This window comes from Lissotriton helveticus, chromosome 1_1 (genome assembly GCF_964261635.1).
Source record: "Lissotriton helveticus chromosome 1_1, aLisHel1.1, whole genome shotgun sequence".
NCBI lineage: Eukaryota > Metazoa > Chordata > Amphibia > Caudata > Salamandridae > Lissotriton > Lissotriton helveticus.
The window spans coordinates 765,180,818-765,202,550 of record NC_136057.1 but is presented as its reverse complement, the minus strand read 5'-3'; positions in this window follow the sequence as shown (position 1 = coordinate 765,202,550).

The following is a 21,733-nucleotide window of genomic DNA, read 5'->3' as shown; positions in this document are numbered from 1 at the left end:
CAGATGTATCCTCACTTATTCCACCGGGGCTCCCTTCCAGAGCTACTATACTCGCAAGTGGGGAAAAGCGATTTTCAAGGGCTGAGGAACATGGCGGCAGGCTGACGCCAGCTGCAGGAACTCGATGAGGCAGTACAATGCTAGTAAGAAGGTGCACGGGAAAGCGGCATAGAATGGTCTTGCAGCCGATATCTATTGGGTGAGAATGCTGATACGGTCCTCTATCCCCAGCACGACAATATTGTAAGTTTCTCCCTTTTTCTTTTACCGAGGCGCGGAGCGGTGTGACTTAGGACCCGGGAGGTTGGAGGAATCCCTGTGATCGACCCGGATGGGCAGAGAGGCGGAGCCAGAGTCGGTAGAGCAGGAAGACGGCTCCCTGCTACCTGGAGGGCTCGGAGCACATCGGGCCAGACTTTGGGTTCGTGCTTGTGCCGCCGTGGGAAAGACTGTTTTCCGGGGGCTAAACTCGAGAGCTTGTTCCTTGCTGATTGGAGCCACCACCCGAGAGCATTGGGGAGAAGCTGACTGTTACCCGGTAAGGCGGTTCCAGGCTGGGGGGAGGCTGAAGCAAGATTGTATGGAGCAGGAGCCTGTATTTTTTCATTCAGCCATTGCAACGAGGAGCAGAGGGGTAATTGGAAAAGACGCAATAGAGCTAGGTCCATTGGAGAAGATTGGGGAGTCCAGTCAAGGGGGAAGGCGAAAGGGAGCTTAGGTTTTAGAACGTCGATACTGGATCAGCAGAGGGGGCAAGGAAGAACAGGTATCAGTTAAGGTCCCAACATGAATTAAAGACTAAGGGGGTCTTAGATCAGACGGAACGATCTGCGGTAACCCCATTGACCCCGTGCAAAAGGAAGGCCGCAACGATTGGAGATTTCACCAAAAAAAATCAAAAGGTCCGGGGGCAGTTCATCTATTCCAGAAGAGTACACCATCTCCTAAATCCTGTTTTAAAATCATGGAGTAGGTAGCAAGTTCAGCAGGGGCAGGGGCAGGGGCAGGGGCTTCAGATAGGAGCATAGATGAGGCCTCACAAACACAAAATAATGTTCCTCTCATTGCGCTTGAAAATCGCTTTTCCCCATTTGCGAGTATAGTAGCTCTGGAAGGGAGCCCCGGTGGAATAAGTGAGGATAAATTTGCCCCTCCCCCCCCTCTTCAGGCCCTCAGCTCCCTTCAGCTCCCTTCAGTATCGCTTCCCTTGCAACTTCCACGGGAATTGACTGAGTCAGACTGTAATACCCCAGCTCTAATATTGCAGGTGCAACTTGAAGAACAAACAGCAGCAGCCTAACGCGTTGCAGGCGTAAGACGCCCTTGGTCACAGGCTCAGACAGGCAAATCAATCAAATGAGGGGGCGGGGCATCGCTTTGAACTAAATAAGTGACTGTGCAACAGAGACTGAGAGGCTTTTTCCAAGTGGGCAAAGTTGTTGTTGATATATATATTGTTGTGTAGGAATCTAGGACCCTAGTGTAATTTTCCCGATTCATGCCCATATATAGGTATAAATTACCCGATCCTTATATAGGCATAGAAATCAATACCATATTTAGATTGAGCGTATGCAGCCCAAATACGGCATGGCTACTTCCACTAAGTTCCGAGAATCAACAACGATTTCTTAGAAAAACCCGCCTTCAGCAGCTAGGGACTTCCCCTCGCCTGAATACTAATTTATCTAGGAAATCATGGAGTTTTCAAAGAACTGAGTCTTTGACTGACAATATTATGTCCAATCATACGTCAAAGTATAAATATGCCTACATTTGCCCAGACAAACACACGGTGGTTTGGAGCAGATCGACTAACTACTTGCCCGACGCGCCCTGCAGCAGTAAGTGCTGAAGGAAGCTGACCCTCCAGCTGACGCACTGAGAGACGCTGTCTTTTCTCCTGCCAAGAAATCCAGCTCCAGTGTTTCCAGGCTACCCTTGCGGGTTGCTGGGAAATTGAGTCCTGAGAGAGAGATACAAGACCTTCTTCATTCTAAAACCAAAGTACGTAGCTGATTAGACCCTTAAGAGAATTCTTGGAATAGATTCTAATACTAAACTTAGGCTACACCTCACTTACTTCCTCCCTTGTACTAGACTTAGGTTAGGTACCCCGGGGTAGGCGTATTTTATAAGCACCAGTTGAGTACTTTTAGTCATTATTTTATCACTGTATGTATTTTATGTATTTTATGGCTTAGAAACCATATCATGCTTTTACAGTACTACTTTATAATCCTTATCGTATTATATGCCTTGTACTTTATAACCAGTATTACGATTGTAGCAGCACATTTCTTACACTTGAGAAAGAAGACTGTTCAATAAATACTTTTATTTAAAACGCCCGTCTCTCTATTTTCTCAGCACCTCTGGTGAAATGAAGCATACACGATTGACTGAGTAAAATAGCTATCTATTGTTTCCGCGACTCTAGAGATTGATTTCTTATTCTTGGGAAACAAAGTTGTCATGTTTATGCGGTTGTCAGAAACTAATCCCTTTTGTGAATTTGAGAACGTTTCTAGTGACCTCTGAGGTAGCTGGCACTCACAATTAAGTCTAATAGGTTCGGTAGAGACCTGGTCGACCTCAGTCCTATGTCTAACCTACATGATTTATTATTCCAATGCGCAGAACCTATTGGGAATATAGGAGCTACACTACATGGCGCCCAACGTTTGGTAAGGCGATAATTTAACGCTAGATACTAGAGTAACTAAGTTGTGCTTTTCACACAGACCCCCTTTTCCCGTAAACTACTCCAAAAGACGTCTGGAGTGGGTAAAAGGATAATATCCGCCAAAACGGAGTAGGACGAAAAATCTCATGTATTAGTTTTTGGTTTATTCAACGTTGAAGGATACAGTGTTCCAAAATATTGTGCACCTAACCTTTGTTTCCTTGAAACTTGTTCTGCAAACTCTTCAGTCAGTAAAATAATGATTTCTGATGAAGAATTAACTACAGCTGCAGCTCAAGCAGTTTTAGAAGACAGAAATCTCCTACAGAATGACCCGGACACTATAATCATCCCGGTAAATGTAAGAAAAACTATAACTTACAAACTCATAAATAATGGAGTATCATTGAGAGGTGGTAGAGTTATATTTGTTATAGAGGCACATGAATATCGGCAAACAGAGGTGTTCTATTCATGGATTCACTTTCCTCCAGCAGATGGAGGGACACACGAGTTCCACTACTACAAATTAGAGCAACCTCCAACGGAATATGTTCCTTACGAGGATGTTGAAATTCCATTAACTTACCAAGAGCATCAGCTCTGGTTTAAAGGCGCCCTACAACATGAAAATCACATAACCAGGCTCGGTCCACTAGGTAGACCAGGAGCGACATGGCTGGTACTAGCCAGCTATACACCACATCCTGACATCAAAAACATGACGGGTTCAGAACTGTTAGTACAGCTAAAACAGTTAATTAAAATACATAGACAATTGGTTCAATATGTCATACGGACCTTAACAGTCCAACCTACTGTAAGGTTTCCACAGCACACCCCTCACCAGGGGAACACAAACAAAATCACACCACAGACTATACAGTTAGTCATTGGTAAATTGCCCGCAAAAAGGGAACAAATTCCGTTCTAGTTAGCTCAAAAAATTACTCAAATTGAGGCGGTATTCCATGATAGTACACCTCAGGAGAAACACAGAATTATGACAATCTGTTTACCAATGGGGATAGCACGAAACATAGAGGACTGCGACACTTGGGGTACAGTCTTTGCTTCAATCTACACAAAAAGACATGATGTTCCGTCCATGGCAGTAATACCATGTTCTGAGACAGATTCAAAATTAATACGGCCCAGAACCGGCCTTAAATCTTGGTATGAAACTACTAAAGGATTTCAAACAGGTCTCGGTTATACTATTAGCCAACATCAAAGGTGAAGCAGCATCTGTGGCAATCCGCCAAAAGCTAAAAGAAACAGATATAACAGACCAACCATATGAGTTTGCAAGAATTATTGAAAAATCTTATGAAGAACTAGGAAGAGATAGTTTCGGTGGGAAACCATTAAAACCTCAACTAACAGAAAATCCTGAAAAAGTTTTTATTAAGAATAATCTCACTACTCCTAAAAAGAAGTGGGAAAACACTAAATAGACACTTCCTAAAGAGAAGCGTTCTCAGTCCAGAGGTAGGTCTCCACAACGGGAACCCTCTGAAAAGAGGTACAACCTCAAAAATAGGGATAACTTAAGAAAACCTGATAGATATCAAGATACTGATACACGTTCCTCTCGTACCTTTCAGACTTCCTCGCAGAAATCCGAGAGGAGAGGACGATCAGAACAAAAAGAAGAACGCATGAAGTCCAAAGACGAACAGCACGTTCCTAAAAATAAGAAAACTCAATTCACCAAGAAGAAGGTAGCAAGTGTAAAGATCAGACATGCCGAGGATCTTGAGGACACAACTCAAGAACGGGGAGTGGGCCCAGACAATGCTAGACAGCACAGCAGAAGTAACCATAGTTCGCAGAATTCTGAAGGATCATCTGGAGACAGTGGACTTGAATGAATGCATTCAAGTTGAAACTACCAACACCAGGGTTAGTGTACCCCACAAGTTATATGAAGTAACACTCCGGATGGAGGGGGACATAACTAGGAAAATAAAAGCACTCTTTTGGGAGAAGCTATCTAAGGGTTATGACATTCTTCTAGCTGAACGAGACTGGCCACCTGAATTTGTCAGGGAGTGCCCACATGGCGAAGAGATAATTATGCCAGCCTTCTCAAATCATATTCCTATTCATAAAAAATATACCTATGCCAGAAAATGGGCTGTGGTCCAGGCTCCAGCATTATATAAAAATCATGTGGGCTTGAATACCAAGGTGTAATTGAAACGTGCACCTCGTCAATGAACAATCCTTTATTTCCTGTCTCCAAACCAGACAATTCATATCGTTTAGTTTTGGATTACAGACACGTAAACTCCTGTTGCAAAACATTTGCAGTACAAAATTCCCACAGTGCAGCACTGATTAATAACATTGTGCGTAAAAAAAATATAAAACCACATTAGATATTTCAAATGGGTTTTTCTGTCAAAACATTGCAACTGAAAGCAGGCACTTGACCGCTTTCTCAATTATGGGGACACAGCGACAATTTTGCCATCTCCCCCAGGGATTCAAGAATAGTCCAGGGTTATTTTCAGCCAGAGTAACTACAAATGTACGATGATGAGGCATTATCTTATGTCGATGACATCTATTTTACAGACGATGATTTGGACGTGCACTTGAAAAGAGTGAACATCATAATACTTGGGTTCGCTTCTGAAGGGTACAAATTAAATTTTAAGAAATCACGAATTGCCCATCTCAACGTCCTATTCTTAGGATACGAGTTACCAAGTGAAGGCAAGAGCCTGGCAGCAAACTTCCTAGAGAAATGTGCGCTGCTCCAACCTCCAAAAACACTGAGAAACTTACAATCAATTCTAGGTTTCCTGAATTTCGGAAGAATTTATGTTCTAAATTACGCAGAAAGGGTTAAACCTCTCTACGAACTAATCAAACCTGATTTCAAAACAACAAATTGGACTCAAAACCATACAGAAATTTTGCGTTCAGTGCAAACAGACATGCTAGCAAAAACACAGTTAGAAACAAGCGATAATGAACGCAATCTTGTGATCCAAATCATCACAGGGAGATGCGGATTCACATACCTGACCTTTAATGAAGGTGAAAAGGTACCAATAGCATACAAGTCACACTTGTACACACAAGCTGAAATAAAATTCACTTCTACAGAAAAAATTCTGACAGCGGTTCAAACTGCAGTAGCAAAAAAGAAAACTCTCGCATAGGGTAAACGCATTATGGTCGTTACACCTGTACCCGCCTTAGAGGCAGTGACAAAAGCAAGCATTAGCAATGCTAAGGCTTTACATCCGAGATGGATACAATGGGTTAATTTTCTTGCTGCAGCAGACGTTGAATACGTCTTTGACCCCTGCTTGAAGGCACAAGAATTCATACAATACGAATACGAATGTCCTCTGCCGACCGAGATTCTGCCTCTAGAACATTACGGATGTATAATCTATACAGACGGATCAGCACAACCCGCAGTTGGGGGTAAACAAGCCTATAGTGCTGCGTGCGCGATTGTTAAAGGTTGCTGGCGCGAAGGTAAATTTAGACCTATGGTCACTAAAACTCAATCACTCGGCGACTGTACAGCTCAGCGAGCTGAACTACATGCTTTCAAGATAGCGCTTGAAAATACTGATCGCGAATTCCCCACACTCATAATGTGCGATTTGTATTACTGCGTCCAGTCTTACAATGAATATCAATGAATATCTACAGAACTGGGATCAAAACGGTTTCAAAGACGCAAAAGGTGGCACAATCAAGCATAAAATGCTTTGGGAACAAGTAGTTCTTTTACAAAAAGAACTACAAAAAAAGACATCAGCGTGATGGCGTTCACGTTGCAGGGAATTCATTGGCTGATGAAGCCGCGAAGGCAGCTGTGCAAACGGCTACCGTAGCTACAATCACTCGCTTGAAAAGAGTAATAGACGGTGAAACAATGCTAGCAGTCAAAGCCTCAATGGAAGGTAGCTATGCAGCGTTACCTGCAAACTATCCACTCGGTAATACATACATAATTGATACAAACTCCGTTCCTTTTGCTCAAAATCCCTGGAGTGGGGGACAGAGTAATTCCAAACAGGAACAAGAGAGGTGCTTTGGTTCACAAAGCACATATGGGAGAGGGTCTGAGACATCAAGGGATCTTAGAATCTCTAATAGAATTGGAAGAGATGTAACGGTGGCCAGGAATGAGCGTCGATGTTTACAAATTCGGAATTAACTGTGACACCTGTTACAAAGATCATAGCTTCGACAACCACCAGGTACCTGACTACAGTATAGCCAGCCCAGTTCAAACACCTTTGTTAGACAGCATTAGACTATCTACACGCAGACGTCACCATGGACAGATGCGGTCCCACAACTACTAGGACAAGATTTATTTGGATGTGGCCCCAGCGCTCGGCTGACGCCAGAACTGTTATAAAGGATTTGCGAGTCTTTATCGGCACATACGCAATCGGCATGCTACATTCTGACCAGGGTCCTGCGTTTAGCTCTCGAGCTTACAAGGAGGCCATGGCTAGCTTGGCCATTGCATTGCGGTATTCTAGTCCCTTCCATCCTGAGGGTAATGCTGTAGTGGAAAGAAAAAACCGTGACATAAAGCAATCCATAACAGCTAAGGTATTAGGTTCGGGTGATGGGTGGGTTAAACATCTAATAAGTGTCCAACGTAGTCTTAACAATCTGCCAAGAAATTCTCTGGGGGGAATCACTCCATGTGAATTACTGTTTGGTACTAGAATGATAATCGAAGACCTCGATTGTCAAACTTTATTGGTGCAACAAAAACCTTTTGATGTCTAAGATCGTTTGGCTGTTTTACAGGACTTAAATGAAACAAGAAGAAGTTGAGTAACACAATACAGAAGCAAACGACCACTGAAGAAAAACCACCTGTCCCAGCAAGAGTTGTCTGGATTCCAAAGATTGGGGATCTAGTCAGGGAAAAGATTGCGGAAAAGAAGTAATTTGGGCCTTCTTACAGAAAAGCAGTACCTCTCTTAGCTATCCATGGAACAAGATCAGTGTTACTACCGCCCCTTACTGCTAAAAGGGAGAACAGAGTTGTGTCCATCGGCCTGGTCAAACCACATCATGTAGCCGATAATTAGTAGTAGGCCCAGTGGACTCCCAAGATGTAGCAGACAACCAAATCTTGCTACAATCCAAGAGGTTCAAACTGAAAGACTTATCACCTTTGATAAACCTGCAGTAAGAAAAGAAGGACTATGCAACAAAGCCATGGAACTTGTGCCTCTGGATACCCAAATAACAGTTCGTCCAGAAATACCTGTCTACAATGATGTAGCCTCTGACTATACAAATATGACAAAGGAAAAAGCAGCTCCAACGTTTCCAAACAATCCTGATGCTATTCCAACAATTGACATAACTGCCTCTGGCTATTTCATCAACTTTGATACCTTCTCTGGGGATCCCAGTGAACCTGAAGCAATGCCAGCAAATAAAACTTTCAAAGAAAAAATAACTGAACTCTTTCATCAACTTGAAAAAACATATCTGGTTACACCATGGGTTGAGTTTTGGATTGTGTTAGGTGTACTTTTTCTCCTGCTTTGGCTCATATGGTCACCATTATTTGCATAAATCTGCAAACCCTAGAAATGTTTTTACTTACAATCAATGGGAACATTGTCCAACACTGCCAAAGGGCAGCTCAAAAACATTTTATGAAAAGTTTCAATACTTCTCAGGATTTAATGTTACAAATCCAGAAACGTTTTATTTTAAAAATGAGAATAAGACAGGAATGAAAACAATGCTGACCAATACTAAACAAATTTATTCTGCAAACTTTTATGCTCAGCTGTCTACATTAGAGTTTGACTTTTGGAAAGACAACATTGAGACAAAAACTGTATGGGGCACAAAAGATTGGCAGGTGCAAGGTTTAGAAGCCTTGTTGAGAGCCTGCATCAAACCAGAACAAATAATGTTTTTAAATGACACTGTTCAACAAACTTCTTGTCGTGGCCTGGCTAAGATAAAAGATTTAAACAAACCGTCCATACCAAAGCCCTCACCTAACAGCAATAACTCTGCGGATGAGGAGGTAGACGTAAAACAGATTTTACTTCAAAACAGAACTAATCCTGATTGGAAAAAATGGTTATTCTGGCCCACAGACACGAATAACTGTCAAGATAGATTCCTGAACAAAACACAAGGGTTAACAGTGAATAGGCCAGATCCAAGATATTCCCAGAGACAACATCCAGGGATAGTAATTACTTACAGTGTAGGAAAGCTATGCCTTGAGTCGCTACATAAATCTACACTTCCAGAAATGAAACAACACTTATCTTTACTAAAAGAAGGCAATGATTTGCGAGATTTCTTAATGGAGCCTCGCAAAGCACGTCAAAAACGTTTCATATACGCCGGTATATACGCTGCTTAGAACGAAGCATGGAAAATAACGCAAATAGAAACTGCAGAAAGAATACGAGAAATTGATCGTATTAATTTAGAGAAAAGCCTCTCTGTAGTGGACAATGGGTTAACGACTCTTTCCTCCAGAATCTTTTCTTTGGACAGCATTGTATCCTCTGCAATTGACATAATAGAGCAAGACTTGTTAATGTTACAACATGGTCAGTCTCAATTACGTTCTATAATGCTGCTAGGCTGGACGTTACAAAGTCTCCGTTCAGGCTACATGCCATGGCGTCTAATCAATACCACGTCATTGTTTACTGTGTTTAACCTTACAGATAAACAAATCTCTTTGGCACAAAAAGGAGCAGACTATACGGTGCTGAGCATTGAGAAACTGGAAAGATTACCATTGACAGTTTCTGAGAAGCCTGTCATTGAATGGATAATACATGGCACCATCACGATACCAGTGATAATTTTCCAATTTCAGTATTGTCTACAGCATATACCAGCGGGTCTGTATGAAAGGTTGGGTAAAGAATACATTAAGTCAACCTGGACTTTACCTTACACACACAAATGTTGGAATGGGGAAAGGCGGTATTCCTTAGTGGTAAATATTGTAAGAACTCACTAAGTGGTACACTTTTGAGCCAAGATATTAATTTACACGGAGCCTGCGAAGGTTCTGCAAATAACCTCTCATGCCACCTGCACGGTACACCCTCCACAGTGATAGAACCAATTTTCAGGCAGCTATCCAATGGCAGTTACGTTGTGCACAATGACCATAGCTGTTGTGGCATGTTGCCAGGAAAAGCGTATCTAGTTAGTGTGTCATCCAGGGTCACTTGTTGTATGCAAGTATTGTATCCAAAGAGCAAGACAGAAAGGGAGACGGCGTTATGGCCTTTAATAATTATCTCTTCTATACGAATTGATACTTTAAACAGAATGAAAGTCATTCTTTTACAGAAAACTGTGCCACTGACCTCGTCTAGAGAAACGTATGATCTGCAAGTTGCAAGGACTTCTGCAGAGATACATGCATTATTATCTACAAACTGCCCAGTACATTTTCGCAGAAATCAAATCTTAAATATGTCTGATACCAGTGGCATCGCACATGTATTTAAGACACTTTTTTCGGGACTGTAAGCACCATTTGAAGCAGTCCTCGGCATTTTTCCAAATTTCGTGCACTCTGTGTTTGGCGGCCTGCCTCTCATCTTGGAACTCGTAGCAGGAATTCTATTTCTATTCCTTTTGCTCCGATATGGCAAGTCCAGTCACCAGCGATACCCAGACTACCATGGAACAAGCTCTACTTGCCATGAGGTATCGTGAGAGAATTGCACAGATTCTTGGCTTGGCTCATTTAAGGGATCTGAACACAACTTGGTTCCTTTCGTTCAGACCAATCTGGTAAGATTGCATCTTACCTGTTCTGCGATGCCTGCTTTGCGGAGAAGGATGTGTGTTGGACATTTGTCTTACACTACCATCAGTCCTGCCATCGAAGGTTGACGCCTTGCTAGGTCTGGTAACGACTCATGCATCGTGTTGCCCCCAACGGCTGCCCATTCTGATGATGGCATTCATTGAGGTCTCACCGGCAAGTCTAACTGAGGGTGAGATACGAGACACTACAGGCACACACGTACCACCTACTGCGGACATTGCTAATGCATCAAATGCTGACGACGATGATCCTCATCTATGCACATTTGACCTGCTAACTGAAGTGGTTCCACTTTCGCCTACTATGGTAGACGGTTTCTTTGCCAGCCTAGCGATCTGATGTTTTCTCCTGACACCGAGAATAACTTTTGACTAAAAAAAACACAGCGTTCCCTGAACTCTGATATTTGGCCTTCATTTTTCAAAACAAACCGTCTAACACATTTGAACTTTTTCCAAAATAGAACTTGTTGGCACAGAGTAATCTAGAACTATTCTTAGAGAACAAGATTTCTTTTGAAAACTTCCCAATGACAATATTTGGCCTTGTCCTAAAAAGCGAAACAGTTTAAATATCATGCTATGGGATGGTCTCGACTTTTTCCTGTACCATAAAGAGACATTTCATGAATGTAATTTCGTTTTTCATAAATGTTTGAAGATGAGATTGCCCTAAAACCATTAACCTTCTTGCGAAGACTTTGGGCAACTCCCGAACTAACAGCATATCAAAGAGCTTTTATCCTTTCCGGGTTTGTTGAAAAGGGTCCCTGGTTTGCTCATGTGAAACACGAGTGCGAAAAGCTTGGCCAGCCTTCCTTGTGGAGTACTCCGGACATTACTAGCACTTTAGTCCCCCGAGCCTTAATACCCAAGACTTACCGTACCCTAAAGCTCAAAGCTATACAGACAAATTTGAAATTGGGTTCTCTCACGACACAGTTTCTTACAGTAAAGGACAATTATAAGCTAGAAATCTTCCTGGACGATATTCTGCCTTTGGTTGCAAACAAATTATATCTACAGTTTAGATATAGTACTTTGCCTGTACGTGTGGTCACCAATACATGGGCTGGGCAGAAAGTGCAGGGTTGCCCTGTATGCATTACACAAGATGAAACAGAAATGAATATTTTATTTTTTTGTCCCGGCTACCAACAAGCGAGGCGGTACTGGCTTGTACAGCTCTGCCGTAATTTGGGTTTTGACCATTGTAGGGAGGCTTTTCGGGTTTTAAAATATGATACATCTAAACCCATTGTGTTTGTTGTCTCTAGATATTTAAACACGATTTGGCGAAAGAGATGGGCCTTTATCCAAAAGTGAAAAAAACCATAAAATGAGTATCGGTAGAACAATTTTATATCGGATTTCTAGAGTGCCGCTCAAGATATTGGTTTTTAGTCCTATATCTTATCTTATCTTAAGCGGAATTTATAGAGCGTACTGACACCATAAGTTTCCTGGCGCTGAAAGAGAGAGTGCAGAGATTGCGTGGGGCGGACTAACCAGTTAGGGTAAAAAGCCGAGTTTTCAGAAGTTTCCTAATATTCAGTAAGGAGCGACTTGACTTAACTGGTAAGAGAAAAGGGTTCCATAGTTTAGGGACCAGGTAAGCAAACCTGCGGCCGCCAAACTTTTTAAGTTTTACTGTGGGGGCGACCAGCAGGTGAAGATGAGCCGAACGGAGGTTGTGCACCTGACAGTGCTGCGTCATCAATGTTTTAAGGAAGTCAGGACTAGTACAATGGAGAGCCTTAACAGTCAGGCAGCCGATCTTGAAGGCCGCCCTTTGCTCAACTGGCAACCTGTGTAGTTTTTGCAATAGTGGTTTCGCTGATTCCCACTTTCGGGTTTTATGGATAAGTCTGGCGGCCTAGTTTTGTACAATTTGGAGACGGCGGAGCAATGACTGAGGGAGTCCATAGTATAGGGAGTTAGAAAAGTCAAGGCGGGATAGTACCAAGGAGATCATAACCTGGACCAATGACGCATGTGGTAGTAGATGGGCTATTTTGCGGATTTTACGCAGTTGAAACATGCTGGAGGAGATCACAGCACCTACTTGAGCTTTGAGAGAGAGCTCCGCATCGATGATAACCCCCAGGCTCTTTACCCCACTTGCCGGGGCGGGGGGGGGCCCAACTCCCTCGGCCAGAATTGAGGGCCCCAGAATGCTGGGCTGTTACCAGGAAGGATGAGCTCCGTTTTCCCTGGATTCAATTTCAATTGGTTGTGGTTCATCCACAGCTGTATATGGGTCATCACTGCTTGAAAACTTTTGGCAGCATCAGGGGAATCAAGAGGGAAGATGATCTGCAAATCATCAGCGTAATTGAACACTGTGATATCCCACTTTTTAAGCGAGTGAATCAATGGCCGGAGGTATAAATTAAATAGGAGGGGGGAAAGGGAGGAGCCCTGAGGGACTCCGCAAGTCGTGGGTGCCCTGGCTGCCGTAAAAGGGCCCAGACGAGCGGCTTGTGCTCTGCCAACGAGGAAAGACTCAATCCAACTGAAGGCAGGTCCCTGGATGCCGGCCAGGCCGACACGGTGGAGAAGGATGTTGTGGTCCACCGTGTCGAAAGCGGCCAACAAATCCAGTAGCACGAGGGCCTGAGGTGACCCTTTGTCAGCATTCCCCCTCAAGGCGTCCAATACTGCCAAGATAACTGCCTCTGTGGAATGGGCCGGCCTAAAGCCGGCTTGATTAGGTTTGAGATAGCCGGAACTCTCGATGAAGTTTGAGAGGTATCGGGTAACATGAGCCTCGAGGAGTTTGGACAGATAGGGCAAGAGCGAGATGGGACTATAATTGGAGGGATCGGCTGGATCCGCACCTGGTTTCTTCAGCAGGGGCACTAAAGTGGCCTCTTTGAAGCGGCTGGGGACCGTGTCGGTACTAAGAGAGGAGTTCAACAAGGGCAGTATGCAGTCCGGTGATGTGAGACAGACGTCCCGAAGGACAGAGAGAGGGCAACAATCATTGGGAGACCCTGATTTAACACGGGCCGCCAACTCAGCGAGGGAATTGGGGTTAAGAATAGGAAACTGATTAAAAGACTGTTGGTTGATGGGGGAGGTATCTAATAGCCCCACGGGGGTTAGAGGAGGGATGGAATTCTTGATGTTAACTATTTTCTCGATGAAAAAAGAGTTCAGAGCATCACAAGTCTCTTGGGATGGGGCCTGAGTGGGAAGGATTCTGTCGTCCGTGGTGAGCTCATTCATGATTTTAAAAATGTCTTTAGGTTTATTGTCAGCTGATAGAATTGAGATGTGTGTGGATTTAGCCAGGGAAATAGCACCTTTATAATCTTTATTACTATACTATATTACTTTGTATATAGATCTACCTTTGATGAATTGGATTTTATTGTAAATAGTGTACATTTTCTTTTAAATTATGTACATAAATATGGCTATTTCTCTAGATACTTGCCGATTGCACATATCAATTGATATATTCCATCGTCGCTGTTTTAACCCTTCACCTCCTTTTCTCCCCTCAAAACTGTCAGGCAAAATTTCTGCACATTATTTAATATTTGTATTTGCTTTATCTGTGGAGTGTTTTTTAAACATGCATTTAATGATTATAATGTATGTTGTTTTATTATCTTGTCTACTTTTTATGGTCCTAGTGACCGAAATAAAAGTTTTTGTAACGAGAATGTATGCTCTCATACTATGCTTCATTTAGGTTGAGACCTATTTTTTCATACAGTTTATACTCATTTCGTGTGAACAAACCTTTCAAATGCAATTTGTATTTTGGGTGGGATTGTAAACACTTGCCTTAGATATGTTCAGTGCTTATATATTTAGTTTTATTGAACTTAATATCGTGGAGTTGGTGTTGTATAGGAATCTAGGACCCTAGTGTAATTTTCCAGATTCATGCCTATATATAGGTATATATTACCCGATCCTTATATAGGCATAGAAATCATTACCATATTTAGACTGAGCCTATGCAGCCCAAATACGGCATGGCTACTTCCACTAAGTTCCGAGAATCAACAACCATTTCTTAGAAAAACCCGCCTTCAGCAGCTAGGGACTTCCCCTCGCCTGAATACTGAGTTTTCAAAGAACTGAGTCTTTGAGTGACGTTATTATGTCCAATCATACGTCAAAAACGGCACCTTCAAAGTATAAATATGCCTACATTTGCCCAGACAAACACACGTTGGTTTCGAGCAGATCGACTAACTACTTTCCCGACGGGCCCTGAAGCAGCAAGTGCCGAAGGAAGCCGACCCTCCAGCCGACGCACTGAGAGACGCTGTCTTTTCTCCTGCCGAGAAATCCAGCTCCAGTGTTTCCAGGCTACCCTTGCGGGTTGCTGGGAAATCGAGTCCTGAGAGAGAGATACAAGACCTCCTTCATTCTAAAACCAAGGTCTGGAGCTGATTAGAACCTTAAGAGAATTCTTGGAATAGATTCTTGGCAAAGAATACTAAACTTAGGCTACACCTCACTTACTTCCTCCCTTGTACTAGGCTTAGCTTAGGTACACCGGGGTAGGCGTATTTTATAAGCACCAGTTGAGTAATTTTAGTCATTATTTTATCACTGTATGTATTTTATGTATTTTATGGCTTAGAAACTATATCATGCTTTTACAGTACTACTTTATAATACTTATCGTATTATATGCCTTGTACTTTATAACCAGTATTACGATTGTAGCAGTAAATTTCTTATGCTTGAGAAAGAAGACTGTTCAATAAATACTTTTTTTGAAAACGCCCGTCTCTCTATTTTCTCAGCACCTCTGGTGAAACAAAGCATGCATGATTGACTGAGTAAAATAGCTATCTATTGTTTCCGCGACTCTAGAGATTGATTTCTTATTCTTGGGAAACAAAGTTGTCATGTTTATGCGGTTGTCAGAAACTAATCCCTTCTTGTGAATTCCAGAAAGTTTCTAGTGACCTCTGAGCTAGCTGGCACTCACAATTAAGTCTAATAGATACGGTAGAGACCTAGTCGACCTGAGTCCTACGTCTAACCTACAGGATTTATTATTCCAATGTGCAGAGCCTATTGGGAATATAGGAACTACACTACAATATATATATATATATATATATTACCTACTGGCGATAGCCAGTAGGTATATATAGTTAAGATTTTTTTCCTATGGGATTTTTGAAAATTCTATGTCGAATAACTTTGGCATTTGAGGACAGAATTGGCTGAAATTTTCAGGAAAATGGAACATTTTGTTTCTGAGCATCCCCTGAAAATTTGGGGGGGTTTCGTCAAGGGGGGGCCGAGAAAAAAGGGGGGTCCCAAAACGTGTTTTTCCCATGCAATTTTCCATAGGGCGGTTGGCCTCACTTTTAGCCCGAACGGCTGAATGGATTTACACCAAACTTGGCAAAATTGTAGGGACTGGTAGCCCGATGTGCCTTTGCTATGTCTCAAGATATAGGCTCCAGTGGTTTTTACGAAAATTAACTTTGAAAAATATATATTGGGCTACATTGGGCTATATATATGTTGGAGCCCAAATGTAGCCCAATGTAGCCCAATGTAGCATAATGTAGCCCAATGTAGCCCAAAGATGGCCACCAGAGACAAAAAAAACAAATGTAGCCCAAATATCAGCCAGATGTAGCCCAACTATAGCCCAATGACAGAATGTCCCAGAGTGTTCTAAAGAACAACTAGAGTGCTAACAGTCCTACTTATTACAAAGGTATGGCACACCTGAAGCCATCTTGATTGGAATAAAGTGGTAACTCTTAAAACATTTAATTTAAAAAGGAACAAAATGAGGGGGTTCATTTTGCCATAGAAAGTATGATTAGCGAATATATGACGAAATCCCGCATACCATCAGTCCGCAAAAAAAATCCTGCATGTACTATTAGGCCGCAAATTAAAATAACGAAAACTTTTAGAACGAATATGCCTTTAGCATACACTAAACAACTAAACTACCCTAAACCCTAAAACACTACCCCCAGCATGACCCTACACTACACAAACAGTACAACACTACCCTAAACCCTAAAACACTACCCCCAGCATGACCCTACACTACACAAACACTACAACACTACCCTAAACCCTAAAACACTACCCCCAGCATGACCCTACACTACGCAAACACTACAACACTACCCTAAACCCTAAAACACTACCCCCAGCATGACCCTACACTACGCAAACACTACAACACAACCCTAAACCCTAAAACACTACACCCCAGCATGACCCTACACTACGCAAACACTACAACACTACCCTAAACCCTAAAACACTACCCCCAGCATGACCCTACACTACGCAAACACTACAACACTACCCAAAACCCTAAAACACTACACCCCAGCATGACCCTACACTACGCAAACACTACAACACTACCCTAAACCCTAAAACACTACCCCCAGCATGACCCTACACTACGCAAACACTACAACACTACCCTAAACCCTAAAACACTACCCCCAGCATGACCCTACACTACGCAAACACTACAACACTACCCTAAACCCTAAAACACTACCCCCAGCATGACCCTACACTACGCAAACACTACAACACTACCCAAAACCCTAAAACACTACACCCCAGCATGACCCTACACTACGCAAACACTACAACACTACCCTAAACCCTAAAACACTACCCCCAGCATGACCCTACACTACGCAAACACTACAACACTACCCTAAACCCTAAAACACTACCCCCAGCATGACCCTACACTACGCAAACACTACAACACTACCCTAAACCCTAAAACACTACCCCCAGCATGGCCCTACACTACGCAAACACTACAACACTACCCTAAACCCTAAAACACTACCCCCAGCTTGACCCTACACTACGCAAACACTACAACACAACCCTAAACCCTAAAACACTACACCCCAGCATGACCCTACACTACGCAAACACTACAACACTGCCCTAAACCCTAAAACACTACCCCCAGCATGACCCTACACTAAACAACCACCACAACTCTACACTACACTAACACAACACTACACTACACAACACTACACTACACAATCACTAACCCACGAAAAAATTAACACAAACCCACTTACCTCTCTCGTCATCGTGGTTTTCACAACGCAAATGCATTTACCATACATGCCTTTAAAACGTAATTCTTTGTAAAGGCATGCGCGATAAATGCACATGCGTTTTGAAAAAATGCGGGATAATGGTATGCGAGGTCAATGACCTTGCGGGATAATGGTATGCGGACTGAAAGTCTGCGGGATAAAAAATGCGGGAAAATGGCTGCAAACCATGATTAGCAGCAGACTTCCCTGGTGAGCACTAGCTTTACTACAGTGATCTAATGAGCAACTAGAGTGCTAACATTCAGAATTTATGGCAAATGTGTGACACATCTGAATGCCTTCTTGATAGAACCAAAGTAAACAAGCATTGAAAATGCAATAGATGTCGCCCTCATTTAAATTAAAGCCATTCTGTTTGTAATGAGGTGGCTTTTTAGCTTTGCTTTTATTAGTGTTTTTTAAAACTTTCATGTAAATAACATGCATATGTATGCATATATGTATATGTATGCATGTATTTATATAGATATGCAGATTATATATGTTTATATATGTATATTACCTACTGGCGATAGCCAGTGGGTATATATAGTTAGGATTTTTTCTCTATGGGATTTCTGAAAATTCTATGTCTAATAACTTTGGCGTTTGTGGACGAAATTGGCTGAAATTTTCAGGAATATGGCACATTTTGTTTCTGAGCAGCCCCTGAAAATTTGGGGGGGTGTCGTCAAGGAGGGGCCGAGAAAAAAGGGGGGTCCCAAAACACGTTTTTCCCATTCATTTTTCCATAGGGCGGTTGGACTCACTTTTAGCTCGAACGGCTGAATAGATTTACATGAAACTTGGCAAAATTGTAGATATGGTTTGCCCGACGTGCCTTTGCTATGTCTCAATATATGTGCTCCAGCGGATTTTGAGAAATTAACGTTTAAAAAAAAATATATATCTGTGACAGCGCTCCGGTTAGCGCCCCGGTTCGCGTACCTGACGCGTAACGGAACTTCGCGAAGCGAAGCTGATTGGCTCTCCGGTGTCTGTCAACATTCTAAACAGTCCGGAGCGGCCGCCATCTTGTCTCTCGGTAGAATCGAGAGATAAGATGTGGTGAAAAAAAGAAGGGGGAAATGAAGGAAAGGGGGCAAGGTAAACCCCTCCTGACTCCCTAGGATTGATGAGGGGGATATTAAAGTCCCACGTGAACCGGGCAGCTAACCGGCAGCGTAACGGGAGTCCGCCATCTTGTGTTTTTGGAGCGTCCGGTTCGCGTACCGGGTAGCGTCCCGGTAAGCGTAACAAGGGGAAAACCAAGAGAAACAGTAAAAAAAAAATTAAGGGAATAGATTTCCAGCAAACTTGGCAAAATTGTAGGGACTGTTTGTTTGATGTGCCTTTGCAAGGCCTCAAGATATGTGCACGTGTGGATTTTGTCTAATTAAGGTTAAAAAAAATATATATATCTGTAAGCGTGCTCCGGCACGCTTACGTTACGGGTTTTGTTTGCGCTGCAGAGCCGATACGTCACGGTTATGCGACGCGTCATGAGGCGTCTCACGTGGCTACGTGATACGTCACGTAATAAAGAATATATTTTACAGCTATAGATATTAGCTTTTATAAAAACAATGAAATTCACTGAAAAAACCATAGGTTATAGACCATATATAGTTAGGAATTTGCATTTACAAAACCTTGAAAATTCACTGAAAAAACCATAGGTTAGAGACCATATATAGTTAGCTGGACATTTTATTGACATAAAACCAATGAAATTCCATATATAGTTAGTTGCACTAACTATATATCGCGCACCCGCAATCCACTGCTGATGATGTCACATATTACATCATTCATGACATGGTCAGTGACATCACTGATGACATCTCAAATGACATCACTGTGACAGTGACAATGACAATGCATTAAATCTTTCTGTCCAGAATTTTTGCTCTTTGGTGAGTTTATATATTACCTACTGGCGGTCGCCAGTAGGTAGTTTTAGTTTTAGTTAGGACCTATTTTCCATAGGAAATCCGCAACATTCTATTTGGAATAACTTTGGCGCCCGTTGGTGCATCTTCGCAAAATTTTCCAAACTAATTATCAGCTGTGATCCGCTCCTATCCTGAAAGTTTCTGAATGATTCGTGTAGTGGGGGCCGAGGAAAGAGGGGGGTCCCAAAACATGTTTTCCCCATGCAATTTCCCATAGAACCTTTTGACTTAGCTACAGCACGAACTGCTGAACGGATTTACACCACATTTGGCAAAGAGGTAGTCCTCAGTTCAGACTAGTGCCTTTTGCTTAAATGGTGTCAATCTGTTAAGTAGTTCCTGAGAAAATGACAGTTAAAATCATTTATATATCTATGGCCGCCTTGGATCCGCGCACCCTGAGCGCACCATGAGCGCACCATGAGCGCACCATAAGTGCACCCTTCCGATTACGCGCTGAATGCTAATTGGCTGTCAAGTGGTTGTCAGCATTCGAAACTAGGAACTGTTGGCAGCCATTTTGTGCCTCGATAGAAGCGAGGCTGAAGAAGTCAGTGGAGCAAGTGTGCAAAACGTATAAAGGGGGCGGGGTAGAAATATCCTGATCCTCTAGACCTGTTTAGGGGACCCCCAGGGCTCACATTTTAAAAAAAAGGAATGTTTTTAAACCTGGCAGGTGCGCGCAAGGTGCGCGGATACTGCTGTAAAAAAAAAAAATATATATAATGGGGCGTCTTTTATAATTAGCCTCCGGGGGGGCAAATCCCAGGGGCAAATTTATAAAATTAATGGGGGGGCCCCCTAGCCTCGTGGACCGCCACCCCCAGGGCTATAAAATAAAGGGACCACCACCCCCCGGGGCTTTCTGTATTGTGGGAGGGGGCTGTATGGCCCTCCTCCTGGAGCCCTTGAGGGCCCTGGGGACCGGCACCCCCAGGGCCGGCTCCTGCAGTGTCCTGGGGTGCCTACCCCCGGGACACTGCTGTTTGCTATGAGAGGTCGGGAGTCTCGCAGTTCCCGCCCTCTCATAGCAAACTTGGTTTGGATTTTGAAAGAGAGAGAGGGGAAATATGTTCTCTCTCTCTTTCAAAATCCAAACCAGATTCCTTTTCCACACGGGGAGTTGCATGTTAGCAGCTCTCCATGTGGAAAAGCAATGCCGACTTCCAAACGCGTGGAAATCAGTGTTGGAGGCTCGGAGTTGCGTCCACATCCCTTTATTGTAGAGTAATGACGTAATCTACACGTGCCTGAAAATATACTGTAAATACGGTGCTCATGTAAATTGCTGATATAGTTTTGGGTTGATTTTGCGCAATCGCAAATGTGTCATTATATCTGTAAAGTTCCACAACATGGTCAACATGGAAGGTACGGGGTATCACTGACTCTATATTCATTAATAGTTCCATACATAAAAGATGGTGGACATGACGCATTTCTGCGATTATGAATGTTTGTTGTACATTAAGTGGAGTGTTGTAGCTGTAGTAATCCAGGGCTGTGAAAAGTTTAAGTTGCAGTTTTTGGCACATGAAAGGCAGATAATATATATACGTATGTGGTCATTCAGATATACTGTTGAACTTGGTGCTGGAAATCAGTGTTTGAGGCTCGGAGTTGCGTCCACATCCTGGTATTGTAGAGTAATGACGTAATCTACTCGTGCCTGAAAATTAACTGTAAATACGGTGCTCATGGAAATTGCTGATATAGTTTTGGGTTGATTTTGCGCTATATAAATATGCATAAAAAAAAGGAGGAATAGCCCACACTTACTGTCAGAGGTAAGATGTTTGTATACACTATTTATATCACAATATAATGTGGTGGGGCGCAGGAGCAGCATTTTGGTTTATGACTTCTGCTGTACAAAGGTAGGAGTACTACATGTGAAATAATACACAGAAGATTCTATCGTCAAGGGTTCATGAGTTGTGGTGCACTAAGGTAGGGTCGGTTTGTGTGGAACCTGCGATGATGTGTGGTTCAGGCAAACCGCACTGCTAAGAATGTCTATAGGCTACAAAATTTTGCCTTAATAAGGCCACATGGTGATTATTTATGGTGCACTGAGTTAGTGGTAGGTCTGGTAGTCAGCGTGTTGCCTACTGGACGGCATAATCTGTAAACACAATTGAAATAAAAGATGA